Below are 20,003 nucleotides of genomic sequence, written 5' to 3'. Positions count from 1 at the left end.
TCCTGAGGTTCTAGTGACTAATTGGATTAATACATTTTAGGAGTAAAACGTTTGATCTCTGTGTGAGTTTTTGAGGTACCCCCAATTACTTATGTACGCCTGTTACTCCCTATGAAAAATATAGGCAGGTCGTTAGATATCTCCCACTTACTCTGTCCTGTGCTCTCCTTTCCAGTTGTTTTCGAACGGCATTCATTTTTTTTTTATGTCCGCTTCTAATTCCATGTACAATGTGTTACTGAGTCTTTATCTTCTCCTTCTGACTTAAGAATTTCGAGTTAGGGCTTGCTGTTTGATGTAGTTTGATGATTTCTGCAATGTGTATCCCATCCACTTCTAGCATCTTCTCCTAATTCCCTCTACAGCTGGAAGCTGGTTTGTTCTCTGCCACGGCAGTTAGTTGCTGATAATGCCTGGCCAATAGATCTGGAATGTATTGCACAGGCATCTGTTTATCGATGCCTGTACATTTTAACTGATGGTTGTAGCAGCTCTTCAAGTTTTGATCCTACTAAAAAAGAATAGCTTGCCATTGCTACGATAGCATCCCAAATAAGATGTAATCTGTGACATATGCACCCTTTGTAATGTTTGTTAATATAGATAGAGCAGTATGATTTCCTTAAGTTTCGTTTTAGAATGAAAAAAGCCTCATCTTAAACATCAAGTCGAATAGTTTGACGTCAATTTATGAAATCATTAGGTGTTGCAAATATAATGTTAGATTTTATGTTGCTTATAACTGTGTTACATATATTTATTAATAAAAGAATAGTTGTTATTCGGTTCATAACGCACGGAAGTTCAAGTAATCAACAGAAGTAGACGAATATGACGATCACTAATTCGTACAGATATTTCATTACTAGAATACTTCAGTTATGACTTGTCTTTGGTTGAAATACATAATAATGAAAGCTCGAAGCCTATTTAAAAGCATAAGATTGCCTTCTAGTGAAACGTTTCTAGCAGGAGACCTACATTCAGAGCTGTTTGATAATTATCTTCTCCTACATACCGTCCAGATAAAGTGTTGAATTACTTAGACTCATAGCTACATCAATAATTAGTGGACATAATGGTAACTGACTCTGAAGATTAGAAAAAACATAAGCTATGTTACTAATCGGTAATCAGCCAACTATCAATTGTTCAAACTTATCAATCATCATAGTACTTGAGTACATTAACGTATATCATTATTATTTACTAAGTATAAAAGTACTTTATTTAAAAAAGAAACTGCTTGCTAATCGAGAAATCACTTTCAGTTTGTTCATGACTAGATGGTTGAGATTAGGATTTTACTTCAAATCGTACACTTTTTAAAAAGTGAGTAGTTTTTTCAAAGACTCCAGGATCGTTTCGAAATTTATTTCAGTTTACTGTCGTAAATAGTTATTGTCAAAAGAATTCAAAACAAATTTAGGCAAATTATTGTTAAACTGTTGCTCCAAAATGCTGTTTGATTCAAACCACTTATTTACGACTTGTAAAAAAACGTAATTTACATTACGGAACGAATGTATTAAAAAGCTAGTAACATCAAAGAAACAACGGACAGTAGTTTAATCCTGGTACGGAACACCTCATCTGTATGCATCCACAAGCCTGCCAGGGAACGAACCCAGTACCTTCAGATTTCGCCGCAGGCAGTTAGTTTTTATATTTAATAGGACCTGAAGGTCCTGAGTTAAGTCCGTGTTGAGTTCGTGTATATACACTGCTAGAAAGTTTCACACTAATACGGTTCAACCATTGAATATCTCTTGGTTTCAATGGTTCCCTAATTTAGGCCAGTTCGTTATGTAAACTGATATGAAGGGATAGGAAGATTACATTATTTGGGTCAATATTTTTTCTATCAATTCAGTATAAGTTTTGTTTAATATAATAAGTGTAAACGTTTGTTCCATGTAACATCTACATACTCTGTTTCAATTCAGCTGAACTATGTTCAGTATTTTCTATAGTAACTCTATGTATCTCCTTATATATATGATATCATTTTGGGTAAAAGTTAATATATAAATCATTTTAGAATATTGAAGATTCCCATTGTGAAAATTAAAACAACATATGTAAGCGAACAATTGTTTTCAATTAGATCGTCATCAGTCTTTACTCTAATATACATGAATATTTATATGAAAATGTTAGACCAATCAAGGCTATTTGAGTCAATAATCACAATGAAATAGAATACGTTACCAAGCATAATAATAGTTAAAAGTACAAGTTGATAGTGGGAAGACAGGTGTACTGATAGTAGTAAGAATATATTGAATTATGATAACAAAAGTCTTATCAATAATTAAACATAAGAAATAAGAGGTCAAACGTGGGTAAATAGACTAGAATAGTAATCATAAAACATTAAAATCATTACGTAATAAGAAGTATGTAAGTAAATAGATAGTGAAGAATACAAATGGAAAGAGGTAGAAAATTACAAACAAATGATAACAAACATGGTAAGCAGAGATGGATAGTGGCTAGCAATGGAATCCAGGACGCGCGTTTCGTCCTATTTGGGACTCGTCAGCTGGATGTACCTGCATCTCAGAGTTGATGTTCACTCTGAGACTCGAACCCAGTACTCTCGCTTCAAACGCCATCGCGTTATCCACTCGGCCACTGAGTCCTGATAGCCACTTGCTTGTGCAATGTGGTGAAGTTTAAATTCACTTGGTATTGTTTGTTTGAATCTTCCCATCGATTTTGTTAGGACTGCAACTGGTCAGTCTATCCATCTCTGCTAACCATGCTTGTGAATTAAGGTATATCGAGGCAATACGCACAGTATGCATATATGCCAATTAGAGACTGACCAGTTGCAGTCCTAACAAAAGCGATGGGAAGATTCAAACAAACAATATCAAGTGAATTTAAATGATAACCAAATTAAGATAATAAAAATAAATTTTACAAATAATAATAATAATGTCATTTATTAAGTTATGTCCGGCCATGGAAGGGATAGGGGGGTTACGAGTTTCTTCTGTACACATAAATTGGGATGGAGAATATACGAATTCCTATGGCTTCTGCTATATGAAGTAGACGGGAGCGAACTCCGTTTGGAAATGATGGAGGTATACGATAGATCATTCGAAATGATTTCGATTTATCTACATTATGACCACTATCAATTAGATGTGCCAAGATAGAACTGAGTATTGTTTTTGTTTGGCCCTTTCCAAACCATGCTGGTAGATGTTCACCCATTCGTTGGTTAAGTTGCCTAGTAGTACGCCCGATATAGCTATCTCCACAGGAGCAGCTGAACTTATAAATGCACATGGAGGAGGCCAACTCAGGTAACTTATTCTTCGTTTGAGTAGACATCACTGGTCGACTCCAGAAAGTCAATGCGAGATAGGCTGCGTAGAAAGTTCTACTAATTACTTTTGTTAACCTATCTTTCAGAGTTTCACTAGCTACATCCCCGTTGAATGGTAATTTCATGTATAAAGGTTTCTTACGAACAGTTGAAATCTCCGACTTCTTCCTTGTATCATACATGTACTTTTTAATGAACGCAGCAGCGTAGCCGATCTCTGTCAGTGGGTTATAGATAAATTGCAGTTCCTGACTTAAAGTATCAACAGAACAGATCTTATTTGCTCTACTAGTGAGACATCTAACCAAGTTTCTTTTATATTGGATAGGTGTAAAGCTATAGAAGTGAGTGTATTGGCAGGCAGAGGGTCTTTTTCTATACACGCTTTTACTTAACGAGCCATCACTTCGCCTGCTTAGTGTAACGTCAAGGAAATTCAGCTTTTTGTCACACTCGCCTTCACCAGTGAAGCTAATCGCTTGATGTACACTGTTGAACTGTTCTAGTAGTTCATCCTTACTGGTGTTCTGATCCACGACAATGAATGTATCGTCGATGTAGCGGCAGTATAGATCGAGCTTCTTAATAGCCTCCTTAAGTGGGCCATTTTCTAGCTTTGCTAAGAAGAGATCAGCGAGAATCGGGCCTAGAGGTGAGCCCATGGCTATTCCGTCTATTTGTCTATAAAAGGGATTGTTGAAGACAAAATGAACATTCATTGTATATCTTAAAAGCAATTCTTTCAGACAATCTTCCGGCAAGCCAATGTTGATTTGTTTTTCTGTTATTCGCTCGCATATGAACTCAATAGTCTCCATAAGTGGTACGTTAGTAAACAAGGATACTACATCTAGTGAGAACATATTTTTCATACTAACATTCATATTTTCCACTTTGGTAGTGAAGTCGAATACATCTTTAACACTCGTACTAACAATTGATTTGTGCAAGGGCTCTAAGATACGTACTAGCCACTTTGCAATTTTGTGGTAAGGGGAATTGAACATATCTAGGACTGGGCGCAGTGGAAGACCTGGTTTATGAACTTTGGGCGAACCATATAGTCGTGGCGTATAAGATCCAGTCGGTTTAATAGAATCATGAATCTCTTGTGTAATTATTCCCTTTTTCTTTAAATCCTTAAGAGAATTAGTCAATTGGTTTTCCACTTTTTTATTGATATCGTAATGACTGGTGACTTTTTGAAATTTGTTGGGATCACTAAGCATTGTTTCCATCTTTTCAACGTAGTCCTTTTTGTTCATCAGGACTACCTCCTCCTTTATAAGGTTTGCTTATGATCAAGGTTTCCTCATTTCTTAGTTTAGTTAAAGAGTGTCGGTGCTGCTTGGTAAGTAGGCGGTTTGTAGTACTCTTACTATTCTTGTATTGTTGGCTGCTGTCAACTAAAGTGGTCTTAAACTTAGATAGCTATATACAGATAGCTATATCGGGCGTACTACTAGGCAACTTAACCAACGAATGGGTGAACATCTACCAGCATGGTTTGGAAAGGGCCAAACAAAAACAATACTCAGTTCTATCTTGGCACATCTAATTGATAGTGGTCATAATGTAGATAAATCGAAATCATTTCGAATGATCTATCGTATACCTCCATCATTTCCAAACGGAGTTCGCTCCCGTCTACTTCATATAGCAGAAGCCATAGGAATTCGTATATTCTCCATCCCAATTTATGTGTACAGAAGAAATTCGTAACCCCCCTATCCCTTCCATGGCCGGACATAACTTAATAAATGACATTATTATTATTATTTGTAAAATTTATTTTTATTATCTTAATTTTGTTATCATTTGTTTGTAATTTTCTACCTCTTTCCATTTGTATTCTTCACTATCTATTTACTTACATACTTCTTATTACGTAATGATTTTAATGTTTTATGATTACTATTCTAGTCTATTTACCCACGTTTGACCTCTTATTTCTTATGTTTAATTATTGATAAGACTTTTGTTATCATAATTCAATATATTCTTACTACTATCAGTACACCTGTCTTCCCACTATCAACTTGTACTTTTAACTATTATTAGGCTTGGTAACGTATTCTATTTCATTGTGATTATTGACTCAAATAGCCTTGATTGGTCTAACATTTTCATATAAATATTCATGTATATTAGAGTAAAGACTGATGACGATCTAATTGAAAACAATTGTTCGCTTACATATGTTGTTCTAATATAAATCATTGTATTTCGGTATAATGACAAAATTAATTTAGAACATTTTGGGGACATGCCTTTGAAGAGCCAAAAAATTTTCATTAGATCAGTCTTCAGTATTCTCACTTTGCATAGTGTGAACTGTTGTGAATTTCATTTCTCAATATAAGCATTAAGATCGAGGAATTACAGTGGTCCCTATTACCAGTTATAAGTAGTAGTATTACTAAAGACCCAATGGAATGAATACCCCGGTCGTTAAAGAGACGACATGCCAGATACAACAGCGGCCTACGTAACAAAACTGTGAAACTCAATCGACTACACATACCGCTTACACTAAAAATCGTAATGCACTCCAGAAATAATCGAGAACGGAAGTTAGACAAAGAATAAGCATATGAAGTTAAACAATCCAGATCAAAAAATAAATCAGGATTACCTTTCAATGATTTATCATCTATTTGTTTATTGGTGTTGTCACTATTTCCATTTATTGTCCCGTAACCTTTCGTAGTACTGAACACTTTACTATACATTTATGAAATATATATCTTGATATTATGTTTTCCCCTCTTTACTAACCTACTGGCCTACCTTCAGTATTAATAACCGAACATAAATTATAAATCAGTACACATTTATAATTCACTTTAGTGATCTAACAGTACTGAATATAAAAACACATTAATATATATCCATATATATTTCAACTTGATTGACACGCTAGACGGGCTATTGGAAATAAACAATCGTTCTGGGTTAAATGTTTACATATCTACGGCTTTTTATTTTGCATATATATTGATTCTAAGTAGTGAGTAAATACACAGCTGTTGTACTCCACATTAATCTACTATTGAAAAATCATGAGACATACTGGAAGTTGAACAGTTGTATTATGGAAAACATGAAACTATGTATTCCGTCATATAGATTTGTTTAATGGTTTTATATTGTAGTAGGTCTCAGTCGAAAGAAGTAAAAATGTATGAAATAGTTCTATCTAAAACAAAAGTGCGTAGAGAATAATTAAGTATTATTGATTTCATAGATAAAGTGTTAATTTAATTATAGTGTGATTAACAAAAGTATGTCCCTAGTATATGAAGTAGTTGATTACCGTGAAACTGAACCATCTCTGGGTCTAGATAACGTTTGTAAAATGATTGGAGATAGTCAACAAGAATTCCTGAAACTTGGTATCATACTGGTCAGTACTCACTAGCAAGCTGTATTTGTATTCGTGAGGGAACTAATGCAGTCTTATGGTTTCCGACCCCTTTTCACTCCGTTTTACAATCACAACCATCACTGCCGAGCAATTTTAGAGGCAACTGACTTTCCATAGGAGCGAGATGTATTTGCAATTGATCACTTAGTTGTGAACAATAACATGTACGTCAAGTCTTTCCTAAGGCTAATCAAATTCTATTGATTGTGGTTCATGCCAAAGTTATTTGGAAAATCAAGGTGATATGACTGGAGGATGGTCACAGCCTAGAGATGCAAAGGCTTCTGTACACTAGTTGTCTTCATCTGCATTTGTTCGTGTGTATGGGATAGATGGGGCAGGTCATCTGCGAAGTCCAAATCTTCTAACTGATTCCTAGCTGTCCATTTTATTCCGTGCGTTCCCTACGACGTCCAAATCTTCATAGTCCAGTCGACCAGCAGAAGAAAGAGGAACGAAGACAGTAGCCTGCCTTGACTGATTTCGGTCCTCACTTGAAATGCATCTGTCAGTTGTTCTCCATGCACCACTTTGCACTGTAGTGCGTCATATGAATCTCGTATGATATTGACAATTTTCTGAGGTACACCATAGTGTCGAAAATGGCCCGATGATTGTCTTGCCTTGCTTTCCAACAGTTGATGGCCGTGGTGATTTTTCCGATCGTTCGTGAGGGGATATCTATAGGAAGGTCATTTTATGGTGCTTCGATGTTCGTTGGGTTCAGTGAATGTGGTCTACTCAAGAATCAACCGAATTTATCCATCCGTCTGTTCCTCTGTTCTTGAATCACAGTAATCGGCTTTTTTTCTTTGCCCTTAACCGGCCTCTCTGGTTTACAATATTTGTCGTCTTATTATATATTCGTCTCATATTTCCTTCTCTTGCAGCTTTTTCCACTGTCGCTGCTAGCTCTTCCACGATTTTCTGCTTGTCGGCTCTAATGCCATTCTTCACTTGCTTGTTTGTTTCTGTGTATTCAGCTTATGCCTTAACTTTCTTTGTTCTTGTTCATCTGTCGTTAATTGCTGTTTTCTTGTTCTTCCTTTCTTGAGTCTTGTCCACGATTTCGATAGACACCCATTCCTAATGATGACATTTCTTTTGGCCCTAAACCTTCTGACACGTTGAAGTTAATTCTTCTTTGATCTGTCTTTCCAATTGTCCTCCATAGTAGTTTCCTCTTTCTTGTAAGGCTTGGAACCTATTGTTGAGAGTTACCTTGAATATCGGCTTTCATAATGTGGCGTCATAATTCTTCTAGATAAAGATCTTTCAACTTCAAGGACAGAGTTTAAATTGTTTATTCTGGTTAGCGTTTTTTAGTATGGTTATTTTTTACGGGGTTTGGGTTGCTGACCCCGTGTCCAACCCTCCTCGTTTACTAAGCTTTGAAACTGGCAGTAATCCTAGAAGAGCTACAGACAAAATTTTAATTGTATCTACTCTTATATAACTCATACAATATTTTAAAGTATAATAATTAATTAAAGAAAAGATTTGTTTGATATATTTGGTTTACTCAGTTAACTGATTGTCAGAATACTATACATTCGATGTTAAATAGGATAAGCCGAATTCAGTGTTGAAGTAATCCAATATTTAGAATATATGTACATTTCACTTTTATTAAACGAGTGAGAATACATTCCTTAATGTATGTTTGTATGTATGTGTATGCGTATGTGTGATTGTTTGCATGTGACTTCTGAGACAAATTTTATTGAAAGATTTTAATGATGAAGTGTTTATTGTTTTTATATTGAAAACACAAAGTAATAATCAGTAATTTCGTCAGAATTACGTCTAAAATATGTTTTATTGGTTAAAATGATCAAATACTGGTTTAACTTTTTTGGATGACTACGTAAAGTGATGTTCGGTATTCATGCCATTGGAGATTGATGAAACTGAGTGGCTTTTCTTAGAAAGAGTTTGTTTCTGAAGACTAATAAATTCATCAAGTGAATGTGATTTGTGAGGGAATCGTTGGAAACCCCCCGAGTCTTTGCTCGCGGACTTCTCATTAGGGTTAAGTATACTTTGTATGTATATTGGCATTGTATACACTTTCACTCATGCATCATATAGCCTACACATAGGCATACTTGCTCCGGGGAACAAATATACGTTACGTGCAAATTGGTAATATACAAGGTTTCGCTTTTCCATCCTATGGCATACAAATAGGTATATTCATTACCTGAGAGGGTAGATGGTCACCAATTCCCTCATTCGTATTTGTTACCACTGTCTGTTTCTTATGCGTTACATGTATACCACTGTACATAGACTTTCATCTATCCCGTGGCATACACATAGGCACTCTCTGGGAGGGTTGATTTTCACATCTCCCTGGCGTTTTTCTACAGATTACTTTTCTACTTAACGTTTTATCTATTAACCTGTCCGATTAGGCAGTTGCTTTTATTTGAAATAAGGTAGGTTATCTAACATAGATCGTTTTCGGCGAGCCCGTCACACGTTTCATTTGTATATACCTACACAAACAGATCACAGGCGCTGAAAGTCATGAAATTCATATGTGTACTCACATACAAAGGGCGGCCCTTTACTATTTTAGAGCCTCGCTAATAGACTCCGAGTATTTCAGGTTCAGAAGATTAATGGATTAGTCCAATCTTCTCCGATCGCCCAGCTTAACTAGTGAGGTTACACCACTACTCAGAAGCACCACGATGTGGCCTTGTGTTGCAGTTTGTTCTCTCTGTAAAATGGAAAGTGTAAATTATCTTCTAGATTTCTTTTTGTTGCTGATATCATCAATTCATTATTCACAGTAGATATGCAATGATATAATGATACTTTAGAATAATGTCAGTTAGTAGTGATAATGATTCATAAAGAAAACAAATCTTAAATTATATGTAACGCTAATTAAGGGAGTATTGTCTTTAGGTTATAAAAAAGTGACTAAGTTGACCAAAAGATAAGAAGTTATTTAATTTGAAATTCTAAATACTAAACTCTAGAGGATGTTAGTACTTTTTCTTAATCTGGAATGGACTCAATGATATGCTCCAAATATGTAACCCTGGTTAGCATTTATACCTGGTCACTTGCATCTAAACAAATAACAGAGTGTGTTGGAAAACGTTATAGAGTCAATAATAAGGTTAGAATGGAGATCAGAGATAAACATAGCAATGATCGACAAGTATGAGTGTCATCTTTGACGCTTTTAATGGTTTAGGATACGAATTTGTGATATGTGAAGCATCGTATTCTCGTTGTGTAAGATATGTGTTGTACAGGGTAATTTCGAGGATTTTTATTTCGACTGTTTAGTAAGTGAGTTCTACATGTAAGAGCATTATTTCCACTGAGGGTTTCGCTTCAAGCCCCAACTTCTACATTATATGTATTTTTTCCGGCAAGTTAGGATGAGCAAAACTGGCTTATATACAGGAGACGTACGTAAATAATTTTAGATGTTTGAACTGGAATCTCCGATAAAAGTCATGCTCTTACATACAGTATTCACAAATTAGATTAACAGCGAAATTCTAGATATTCCTTTTTTAATGAACATTGAAAAAAGTATAGCTATCCACTCTTTTCGGGTCATACTCCAACCACCGACAACTTCGATTCACGAGAATAGCCAATCTATAAGTAGATGGAAATAAAACTAAAGGTGGTAAAACCAAGATATCATGTAAGTCTATGGAATCAGTGACCGGTTTGTACCGTGTTGGTAAATGTAGGCCAGGTTGTTGGTGCTCTGATGACTATTGTGACTAAGGGTTGGACATACTGGCCGATACGACTCACAATCGTTCACAATGGCACATATACACTCACTTTTTCTTTTTTCCCTTCAGATTTCGAACTTTAAAATTATCTTATATTTTTTTCTTTCATGGTTTCTACCACTACCAATACTGTAATTACTTCTGCTACTTCAACATTTATCTTGATAATTCCATTTTACTGGTATGATACAAGTATACTATATGACTGACTAACTGAATAAAACTAAACGAATTCTTGTACCGATTAATTTCAAACCAATAGATCAGATATTCACGGCTCATCTATTTAATTTGATATAATCAACCTCTATAGTAGTATCATTAGAGTTTACAACTGTAAATTACAACACGCAAAATTAGGTACACAAATATATAGTCCATAAATATGAGATTAATATAAACAATTAAAAAATAACGAAAATTCATATTAAAACAATTACAGTTCACGAAGTTGAGCAACCATTCACCAATGTCTTCAGTAAGTTGATATCTCCCAACAGACCTGGTTGAACTCCACTGGTTAGTGCTTCTCACTAGAACTCCGCTCGCGCGCGAGACTGATAGATCCTGGGTTCGAATCTCGCAAGGCGGGATCGTGGATGCGCACTGCTGAGGAGTCCTACAGTAGGACCAAACGGCCATGCAGTGCTTCCAGGTTTTTCCTGGTGGTCTAGCTTCAAATGACTCACACTTCCAACTATGAAAATACTAAATCTCCACAAAACCCCTTCTGATTATAATCATATGCTCACTAGTGACTGGCTTTAAGAGGTAGTTCCTGGTGTTCCAGTGAGAAGCAGTGACCAGTGAAGTTCAAACCACGTCTGTTGTGCGACCTCGAAACTCACTGAAGACAATTGGTGAATGGTTGCTCAACTTCGTGGATTGATTGAAGTTAGACATTAACACCATCGGAGGCCGGCTCAGTGGTTTATCGGTTAAGTGCTCTGGCACGTGACTGATAGGTCCTCGGTCCGAATCTCGAGAATGCGGGATCGTGGATGCGCACTGCTGAGGAGTCCCACAATAGGACCAAACGGCCGTTTAGTGCTTCTAGGTTTTCTGTGGTGGTCTAGCTTTAAGTGACTCATGATTTCAACTATATAAAATTACAATTCATTAAAAGAAATAAATATATTATTTATACCATTATATCATTTATAAAATAATATACAGATATATTATTATTATTATTATTATGAAAAGTATGATAATAAATTTTAAAGATTTTGAAACTGATTAATATGTTGTTATTGTTGTTGTTTTCTTTTTTAGTGTTCATTTCATTTATTTATCATTCTTAACTAGTTAGTTAATGTCCAATTCATCTCTATCTTCAATAAATTTATCAAAATTTATTAATTTCTTAATAGAAACGAATTATACTAGTGTTTAGCAAGTAAAATTCACATACACACACACACACATTCACTCATTCATACACACATACACAAAAGAATGACCTGTTTTTTTTATATATAAAATGATAAACAACTCTAGAAATTTTAAATGATACTACCACTTTGTAAACAGTTACAAATGAAGTATTATGTATATATATATATGTCAAGAATAAATTTTTCTTTTTGTTTAAGTAGTTTACAATCAAGGTATAATCAACAATTCTTAAGAATATTTTGTTTCATATTAAATTTTTTCACATTCGTCCTGTGAAAATTGTACTTACATATGAAAAATGATAAATCTTTGCTAGGTAGTGACCAATATTATATATGTTAAGTCATTCTTATTGCTGATCAAATTCTTTCGAATTAAGTTGCAATACGGCAATCAGTCTACATGACTTGATATCCCGTACATTATATTGAGATGGAAGGTGATGGTAGTCAACGGGAGACCCTGGAACTAGCTTTCTTGTTGTTTGGCTCTAGTCAAAGAGGTGTGCTTGTAGCCATGAGGGAATTAATGTCTCATGGCAGACTCAATTATGAGTCAGCCAACCCCATAGTTTAAGATATTATCACTGACCTATTCGGGTCACGACTAACCTCCTTTAGGACTGAGATTTATTCATAATTGATTAGTAGCTGACCAGTGACCAATTTCATGCATTTCAAGCTCTTCTTACTGGTGATCAAGTTCTATAGATTAAGTATCTAACTATGAAAGCATGGTGTCAAAGAATCTACTCTGCCATGAGGCATCAATTCCCTCATCACTACAGGCATGTCAATATATGTAGACTAACTGGTCGAGGTCACACACACGAACCACTAGCAGTGGTTAAAGAAGTTAGATGATGGGGTCAGGAATTACTCATAGTGATTCAGATAAATTAATTCTTAATATTTGTTTAGATCCTCAGTTTCAATATTTCTTCACATGTAATTTATTTTGAAGTCTTATTTTTTTATCATAACTGCTTTTATGATCGTTGATAATATCATTGTTTTGACTCTCTCAATTTACATGTTGTTACCTTTATTTCTCACTAACTATGCTTACGTGATATAAAAATTGAAGCTATCAAATATCTTTGGCAGATTTTAACTAATGACTCCAAAATGGTAGCTGTATGAATTGTAGAATATTAGTTCAATCAGCAATGTTCACTACATTCAAAATGATAAAAAATGTTTGGAATTATCAATAATGACTGGTTATTATGACATCATTTTGGAATTGTATTTTGATTAATTCCATTCGCCTTAGATTATATGTAAATCCTGAGAAAAAGAGGATTTATGATATAATAACGAACTATTATTTATCTTGTTTATTTACTTAGGACGTTTGTATATAAATTAAAAAAACTATGTTAAATACTGTAAGCAAAGATGGATAGTGGCTAGCAGTGAAATCTAGGACGCGCGTTTCGTCTTATTTGGGACTCGTCAGCTGGATGTACCTGCATCACAGAGTTGATGTTCACTCTGAGACTCGAACCCAGTACCTTTCGCTTCAAACGCCATCGCGTTATCTACTCAGCTAAGGAGTCTTGATAGCCACTTGCTTGTGCAACGGGGTGAAGTTTAAATTCACTTGGTATTGTTTGTTTGAATCTTCCAATTGATGTTTTAGGACTGCAACTGGTCAGTCTGTAATTGGCATATATGCATACTGTACGTATTGCCTCGATATAGCCTTAATTCACAAGCATTGTGTTCATGTAAATTCTCAAGAATCATATTTCTGTCCAGATATTTACTAGTTAGTTTTTATATATACATATTAGACTTCTTCTTGATCATCTTCATTAGAACTCCAAGGGTAATTCATTATAAGTCAGTTAGAATTCATATTATACACTCAAGCGGTTATACATTATCATTTCAAGTTAATAAACATTTTAAGCTTGACGATGACCAGATTCATTTTAAATATATGTTATCATTGTCAATGGTTTAAATATTGCTTCCATGAATACAAACAATATATCTAACATTTCAAGTTTATTCTAAATGTGTAGTAGAAGAGATTTTCTGATTCGAATCATTGTTCGAGTAAACTGATAACAATAACCTATTTTTGATTATGTAACCGAGATATTTTATCTTATAACAAAGATATTCAAAGAAATATTGCAGAAACTGTATCTTTTACAAAGTAGGATAACTATGATATGAGGATGAACCACTGATGTTAGGAATGTAAATTATTCCATTAGCTTACTGACTAGTTTCATTTATTAATACCCATTCACCATCTAAATAAATCTACAATAAACGTTGAATCAATGACTGATTAAGAAAGTAATATCAAGACAAAACAATATCATCACCTACCTATAATCTGATTTATATACAAATTGAAGGCTTATAACACAGACTTCATCGAATTCAATTCTAAAATCCAATTGTTATTGTTGTTGTTATGGCTTAACTATTATATTGTCAAATAAAATTACTATAACCTACTTAGATTACGTAGTCATCAAGTATCAGTGATTTTCAAAAACGAATTCATTTCAACAAAAAGGTTTTGAGCTCTATTATAAGCTAACTCAAATCATGAAACATACTGTATGATCGGATTCATTTCTTCTCTTAAAACAAAACAAAAACAAAAGTCCCATGGTTTCTTTTAAATTCTTTAAAATCTTTCAACATTAAATGATTCATTATTGTGTAAAAAAAAGAATTACGAAACTTCAAAATTGTTTTTCTTTTTTTTCTTTTTTTTCCTTTTTGAAATAAATCAAAATGGAATTTGAAGATTGACAGTGACATTTATTATACCATACGTGTATAAAAAAGATATCGAAGGCACACACACACACACATTAAGTTAGATACAATAATATTGATTAACAGTAATTATTCTGCTTGTATATAAGATGAAAGCAACTCTCTCTCTATCTCTCTCTCTCTCTGTATATAAACATGGATACTATAGACTGACTCACACTCTATCTAGTTAATTTATACATAGTAACAGAAAGGTTTTTTTATGATTTAGTTTCTAGCATACTTTAAAAGTGTATTCTAACACACGTTGATAATATATATATATAATTATTGAGTTTAGAAATTACCAGACAATTGCTTCATTTTATTCATTGCATTCAAATGTTATAGGAGATATGACAAAGGTCTGTTAAATAGTTTCAAGATATTGACTTGTTAAATATCAAGTATAGTTAGAATCAGGTGAATTTTGTAGTGTATTACAAATTAATTGAATTAATAAAATATTAGACGATTGTACATAGTCGTAGCGAAATTTTACTTGACCTAAGTTTTATACTAGTCACTAGCGAATTATGCCTGTAATATTGGAACAATTAACAGTACCAATGAGATATATCGTTGAAATCATGAGTCAATTGAAGCTAGACTACCATGGAAAACCTGAAAGCACTGGACGGTCGTTTCGTTCTAATGTGGGACTCTCCAGCAGTGTACATCCACGATCCCGCCTCGTGAGATTTGAACCCGGGACCTATCAGTCTCGTGCGCGAGCACTTAACCGATAGACCACTGGGCTGGTCGGCATCCAACAGTGTTAATGTTTAACTTCAACCAATCCACGAAATTGAGCAATCATTCACCAATGTATTCAGTGAGCTGATATCTCACAACAGACCTGATTGAACTCCACTTGTCACTGCTTCTATCAATGTGATTCACATCTGTATCATATGGTTTCATAGTCTACAATGTTACTTCTGACTTATTGTTATGTCAACTGATATTTATCTCACTGAAAGTAATTAGTCAATTTTTTAACTTAAAATTTAACTGTTTCGTTTTTAAATTCAATGATAAATTAAAAAAAACTTTTCTGACAACGAGAATCATACTGTTTAATCTCATGTATATTCGTCAGGATACTTTAATTGGGATTATCTTGAAACTTGTAATTACAATTAATATGGATGAGAGATAATATTATGTTCAGTATAATTAATTGTTCATTTGAGTGATTTATATTGGTATAAAGATTTTTCGTTCGAACCAAGTTTAGTTTAATTCTTCTCAGTATATCAACGCAGAAATCCAGAGTGAGCCATATTTATTCAGATCAATAATTAAGGAATTAAACAGTCAGCATTTTCAACTTTCATAACGTTCATGGTATAATGTGTTTCACTTTTAATGTTATTGGTAAGCAACAGTTCAACGAAATACTTTATTAAGTTACGGATGAGAACTACTAAGCATCTGCAAACTAGGATGAATCAATTTTCAATAGCCTCTTAATTTTTAGTAATCTAACAAGTAATTTCAACTCATTGAAATATTTATTATCCATTTATAAAAATCTGTTCACAAACATATATTTAACTATTAATCGTATGGTCTCTGCTGATTTTGTTTTAGATGGATTTCACCACGTTCTTATGAGAAGCTATAATCTCTGAAGTTTATAAAATTATTCGCTGTCGATATTAGTTTTAAGATATCATATTCGTACCATAAAATTCAGATTGATTGGCAGTAATGGTACTATGGAATTTGTGTGATCTGAAAGTCTCGAGTTCAATTTTGATGTTTAGTGCTGAATATTTTAAAACACAAATTAGATGTATGACAATTTCGATCAAGTTTTCAACGTTTCTACAGCTGACATTAGTTCGTAATATGATTACCTTTGAATTATGAATGTATTATTGGTAATTTCAGAGTCATCAGTATGGTATGGTGCCCTATCTATAATGTTTATCAAAAATTACTTATTAAGCTGTGGAATCCATGAATCGAATCAACAAACGGTTGACCATTGAGTAGTAACCAACGTTATGTTTAGTTAGCCTTTTAAACGTGAATCCAGTCCCGTCGATCAAATCATAAAGTTGCTACTTGTATTAAAATTATCATAGAAACCTAATATAGTTCACTACTTAAAGATTGTCGACTTATAAATAACTCAATCCTATATAAGATCGTTTGTTTTCTAAATCGTTCAATGACAACGTCTTAAAGTGTATACTGCGCAGTAGTTCGTTCTGTTCTACTTTACGGCTGTGAAACATGGTCATTAATAGTAGAAGATACTCGTAAGTTGCTAGTAGTTGACCACAGATACCTTAGAAATATTGCTCGCATCTGCTGGGATCACCGGGTAAGTAATAGTGAGGTTAGACACATGGTATTAGGGAATGATGGTTAATCAGTTGATGAGGTCATGATTCTTCACCGACTGAGATGGTTGGGCCACCTGTTACGTATGCCTGAACACCGATTACCACGACGCGCTATGCTGACTAGTATTGGGGGTGGTTGGAAGAGAGTTAGGGACGGCCAAACCCAAACGTGGCATCAGTTCTTGAAGTCACTAACTTCTAGTCTGAGCCATGTTGGTAGATGCAGACTACTTGGTTGGGGTCCGCATGACTATCGTAACCAATGGTTGGAGACTGTGGGTGACATGGCTCAGAATTGATCACAGTGGCGCAGGTGTATACACTTTCTGTCTTCCCTTAAACCTTGAGATCAAAATCGCTTCATATCTATCTTCCTTCCTGTATTATATCCTTATATACAACCTATCTTTTATATATTACCCTCACTAAATTAACTACTTCTGTGAATCCGGTGTTCATCTTGTTGTGCTAATGAGTGAGGTATGGCAACTTGGACCGATGCATATATGTGCCTGGTCCTACGTCGTAGCTGACTGACTGACTTAAAGTGTAAAAGTAAGCTATATAAGTAAGTTTAATCTTACCAAGAAGTATCAGTCTACTGAATATTACATATACACTGCTTACTGATGAGTCTTAATCTAAATCAAGCAATATTTTCTATCCACCTTTTTCTATTATTTAATCTTCAACCAATATCATTGTAGAACATGTATATTCTCTCTTGATGGTTATAAATTCAATACTAGTTTACTTTTTGTATTATATAAATATATGCATACCTTACCCTATATTTCTTTTCTTTTTACAATTATATAATCATAATATTTATGTTAAGAATTTGTGATCATAACTTTCTATACATAATAATTGAGAAATAAGAATTTTACTTGACTTCTCTTATTTATTATATTTAAATTAAAATTCTATTTTCAATTAAAGATTGTTAAGGTGAATTAGCCTAAATTTAAGTTCAATGACTTTTATTGAATTAATTAACGTTATTATGGTCATAGTTACAGTATCTATCTGATGCATGGGTATGTGTGTGTATGTGTGTTTGTGACTAGAAGGGTAAGTGCTTGTATGCTAGATGAATTCATTATTGATTATATAAGTGACATTGTATGATTATTATGTATATGGTATGTAATATTATCCAAATACCGTATGTCAACAAAATTTAAATTACGAAATGATCTTAGTTATACAATTATCGAAAGCCAAAGAGTACTGTAGAGCTGTTTTGTCTCAATTTTAGACATCTCAACAGTGCCAATCTACAATGTTACAACCAGGAATTAAATCTAGAATCTTCAGAACTTACGCGCGAATGTTTAACACCTAGACCATTGATCCAGAATCTAATGGTTTACAAGTCTGACTTCAATCAATCCATGTTACTGTGTAACTAACTTCCCTTATCTTCAGTGAAAATCTTTCTCACTGTTGGGGATATTCGTTACCTCGAAATCGACTTAGATCAACTATAACACTCACACTCAATACACTTCAACTCCACTGAACACAGTTTCTAGTTAAGGTCGATTCCTCGTTTAAATTTTGGAAATTCCACAGTCTCCATAAATCCGTTATACTAACTAATGTATGTATTTTACAGAGTATTTCAAAAGCTAGGAGAGATATTTGTTGGAAAAAACCCACTAAGAGTTTAGTAAATGGTATCTCCCTTGATTTGTTCAATAATAAGAAGCAAGTATTTCGATAGCATAGAAATGCTCATCATAATGATCAAAATTGATTCAATTTCTGAAGAGTACAGCATTTTATTTATTAAATTTGTAAGCTTACTAATTTACTTCGAATGAAGAACCTTTTAAAACTAGGGTGAACTATAGAGTAATTAAGTCGTTGATTTATGGAATTCTTTTACAGTATCTAGTCGACCTAAATATAGTTGACGTTTTACTCAAGACTTTTAAACTTCCTAATGGGTGTTGATGTTAATGCCTAATAATTTGTTATTAATACTCATGATCAAAAAACATTTGATGCGGGAAATAATAAAAGGTGTTTTTGGCTGATACTGTTTGATAACTAGTTGAATGTACTTCAGGTAAGTTATTCTATGAAATTAATTACAAATGATATATAAGAACTTTCGTCTAAATTAGAGTGAATAGTTTCACAATATTCGGGCGCCGAATTGATGTAAGACATTAAAAATAAGAATAATATATTTGTAAAATCTCAGCAAATGAAAAAGATTGGACCGGATTGCCAAGCGAAACGTTGAACTTACTTCAAATTCATTCACTGAGATTTTACAAATATATTATTCCTATTTAATGTAATGACAAATGACTTTTAGTTTTCTTGTATATCACTTAAACGTTATCGTTATTAACCTTTTTCCCCTATTTTGTTTTTCTTTTCTTTTATAGAACTATTTCCTCTCCCAAATTGAACTAACCATATCATAATTAACTCAATAACATATATATACATTTGTAATATTAAAAAAATTAATCGCTCACCGTACGTACTCTTTTCTAGGCATGAAATTAAACATATCAAGATTGTTATTTATACTACTCAATTTTGCTATGTTGAGTAGTTGTAGTAGTAGTAGTAGTACTACTACTACTACTGTCAACTAACAACTGTAACATTAAACTTATATACATATCTACACTGGGCTTCCATTTATACATATCGTATAACTAATAATAATAATAATGATAATAAAACTTTTCATCATCCTTCCGTATAAATATTTTTTCACTTTTCTCTATCAAAGAAAATTCTTTTTAAGCTGTATTAGTTTTTAAGCTACTATTTTTAATCATGGTATAAATATGAGAGTCTTTTTTTAAAAAAAAAACTTTTATTATCATATAATGTCATTAATTTGAGATTAGTTTTACTTATTCATTTAATAATCCATTC

The 20,003-nt window shown here is 33.6% G+C and overlaps 1 protein-coding gene across 1 annotated transcript in view; it reads left to right on the top strand.

The window, feature by feature from the left end:
- The window catches only part of Smp_044750 (putative marvel-containing potential lipid raft-associated protein), a 56,874-nt gene extending 36,871 nt beyond the window's left edge, over positions 1-20,003 (top strand). The window contains exon 4 of the mRNA XM_018797687.1: positions 19,499-20,003. The gene's annotated coding sequence lies outside the window, so the exon portion shown is untranslated. The remainder of the gene's footprint in view (positions 1-19,498) is intronic.

Source organism: Schistosoma mansoni, chromosome 5 (genome assembly GCF_000237925.1).
Source record: "Schistosoma mansoni strain Puerto Rico chromosome 5, complete genome".
In the NCBI taxonomy this organism is placed as follows: domain Eukaryota; kingdom Metazoa; phylum Platyhelminthes; class Trematoda; order Strigeidida; family Schistosomatidae; genus Schistosoma; species Schistosoma mansoni.
The sequence above is the reverse complement of the archived record's forward strand: the minus strand, read 5'-3'. Positions and strand labels throughout refer to the sequence as shown.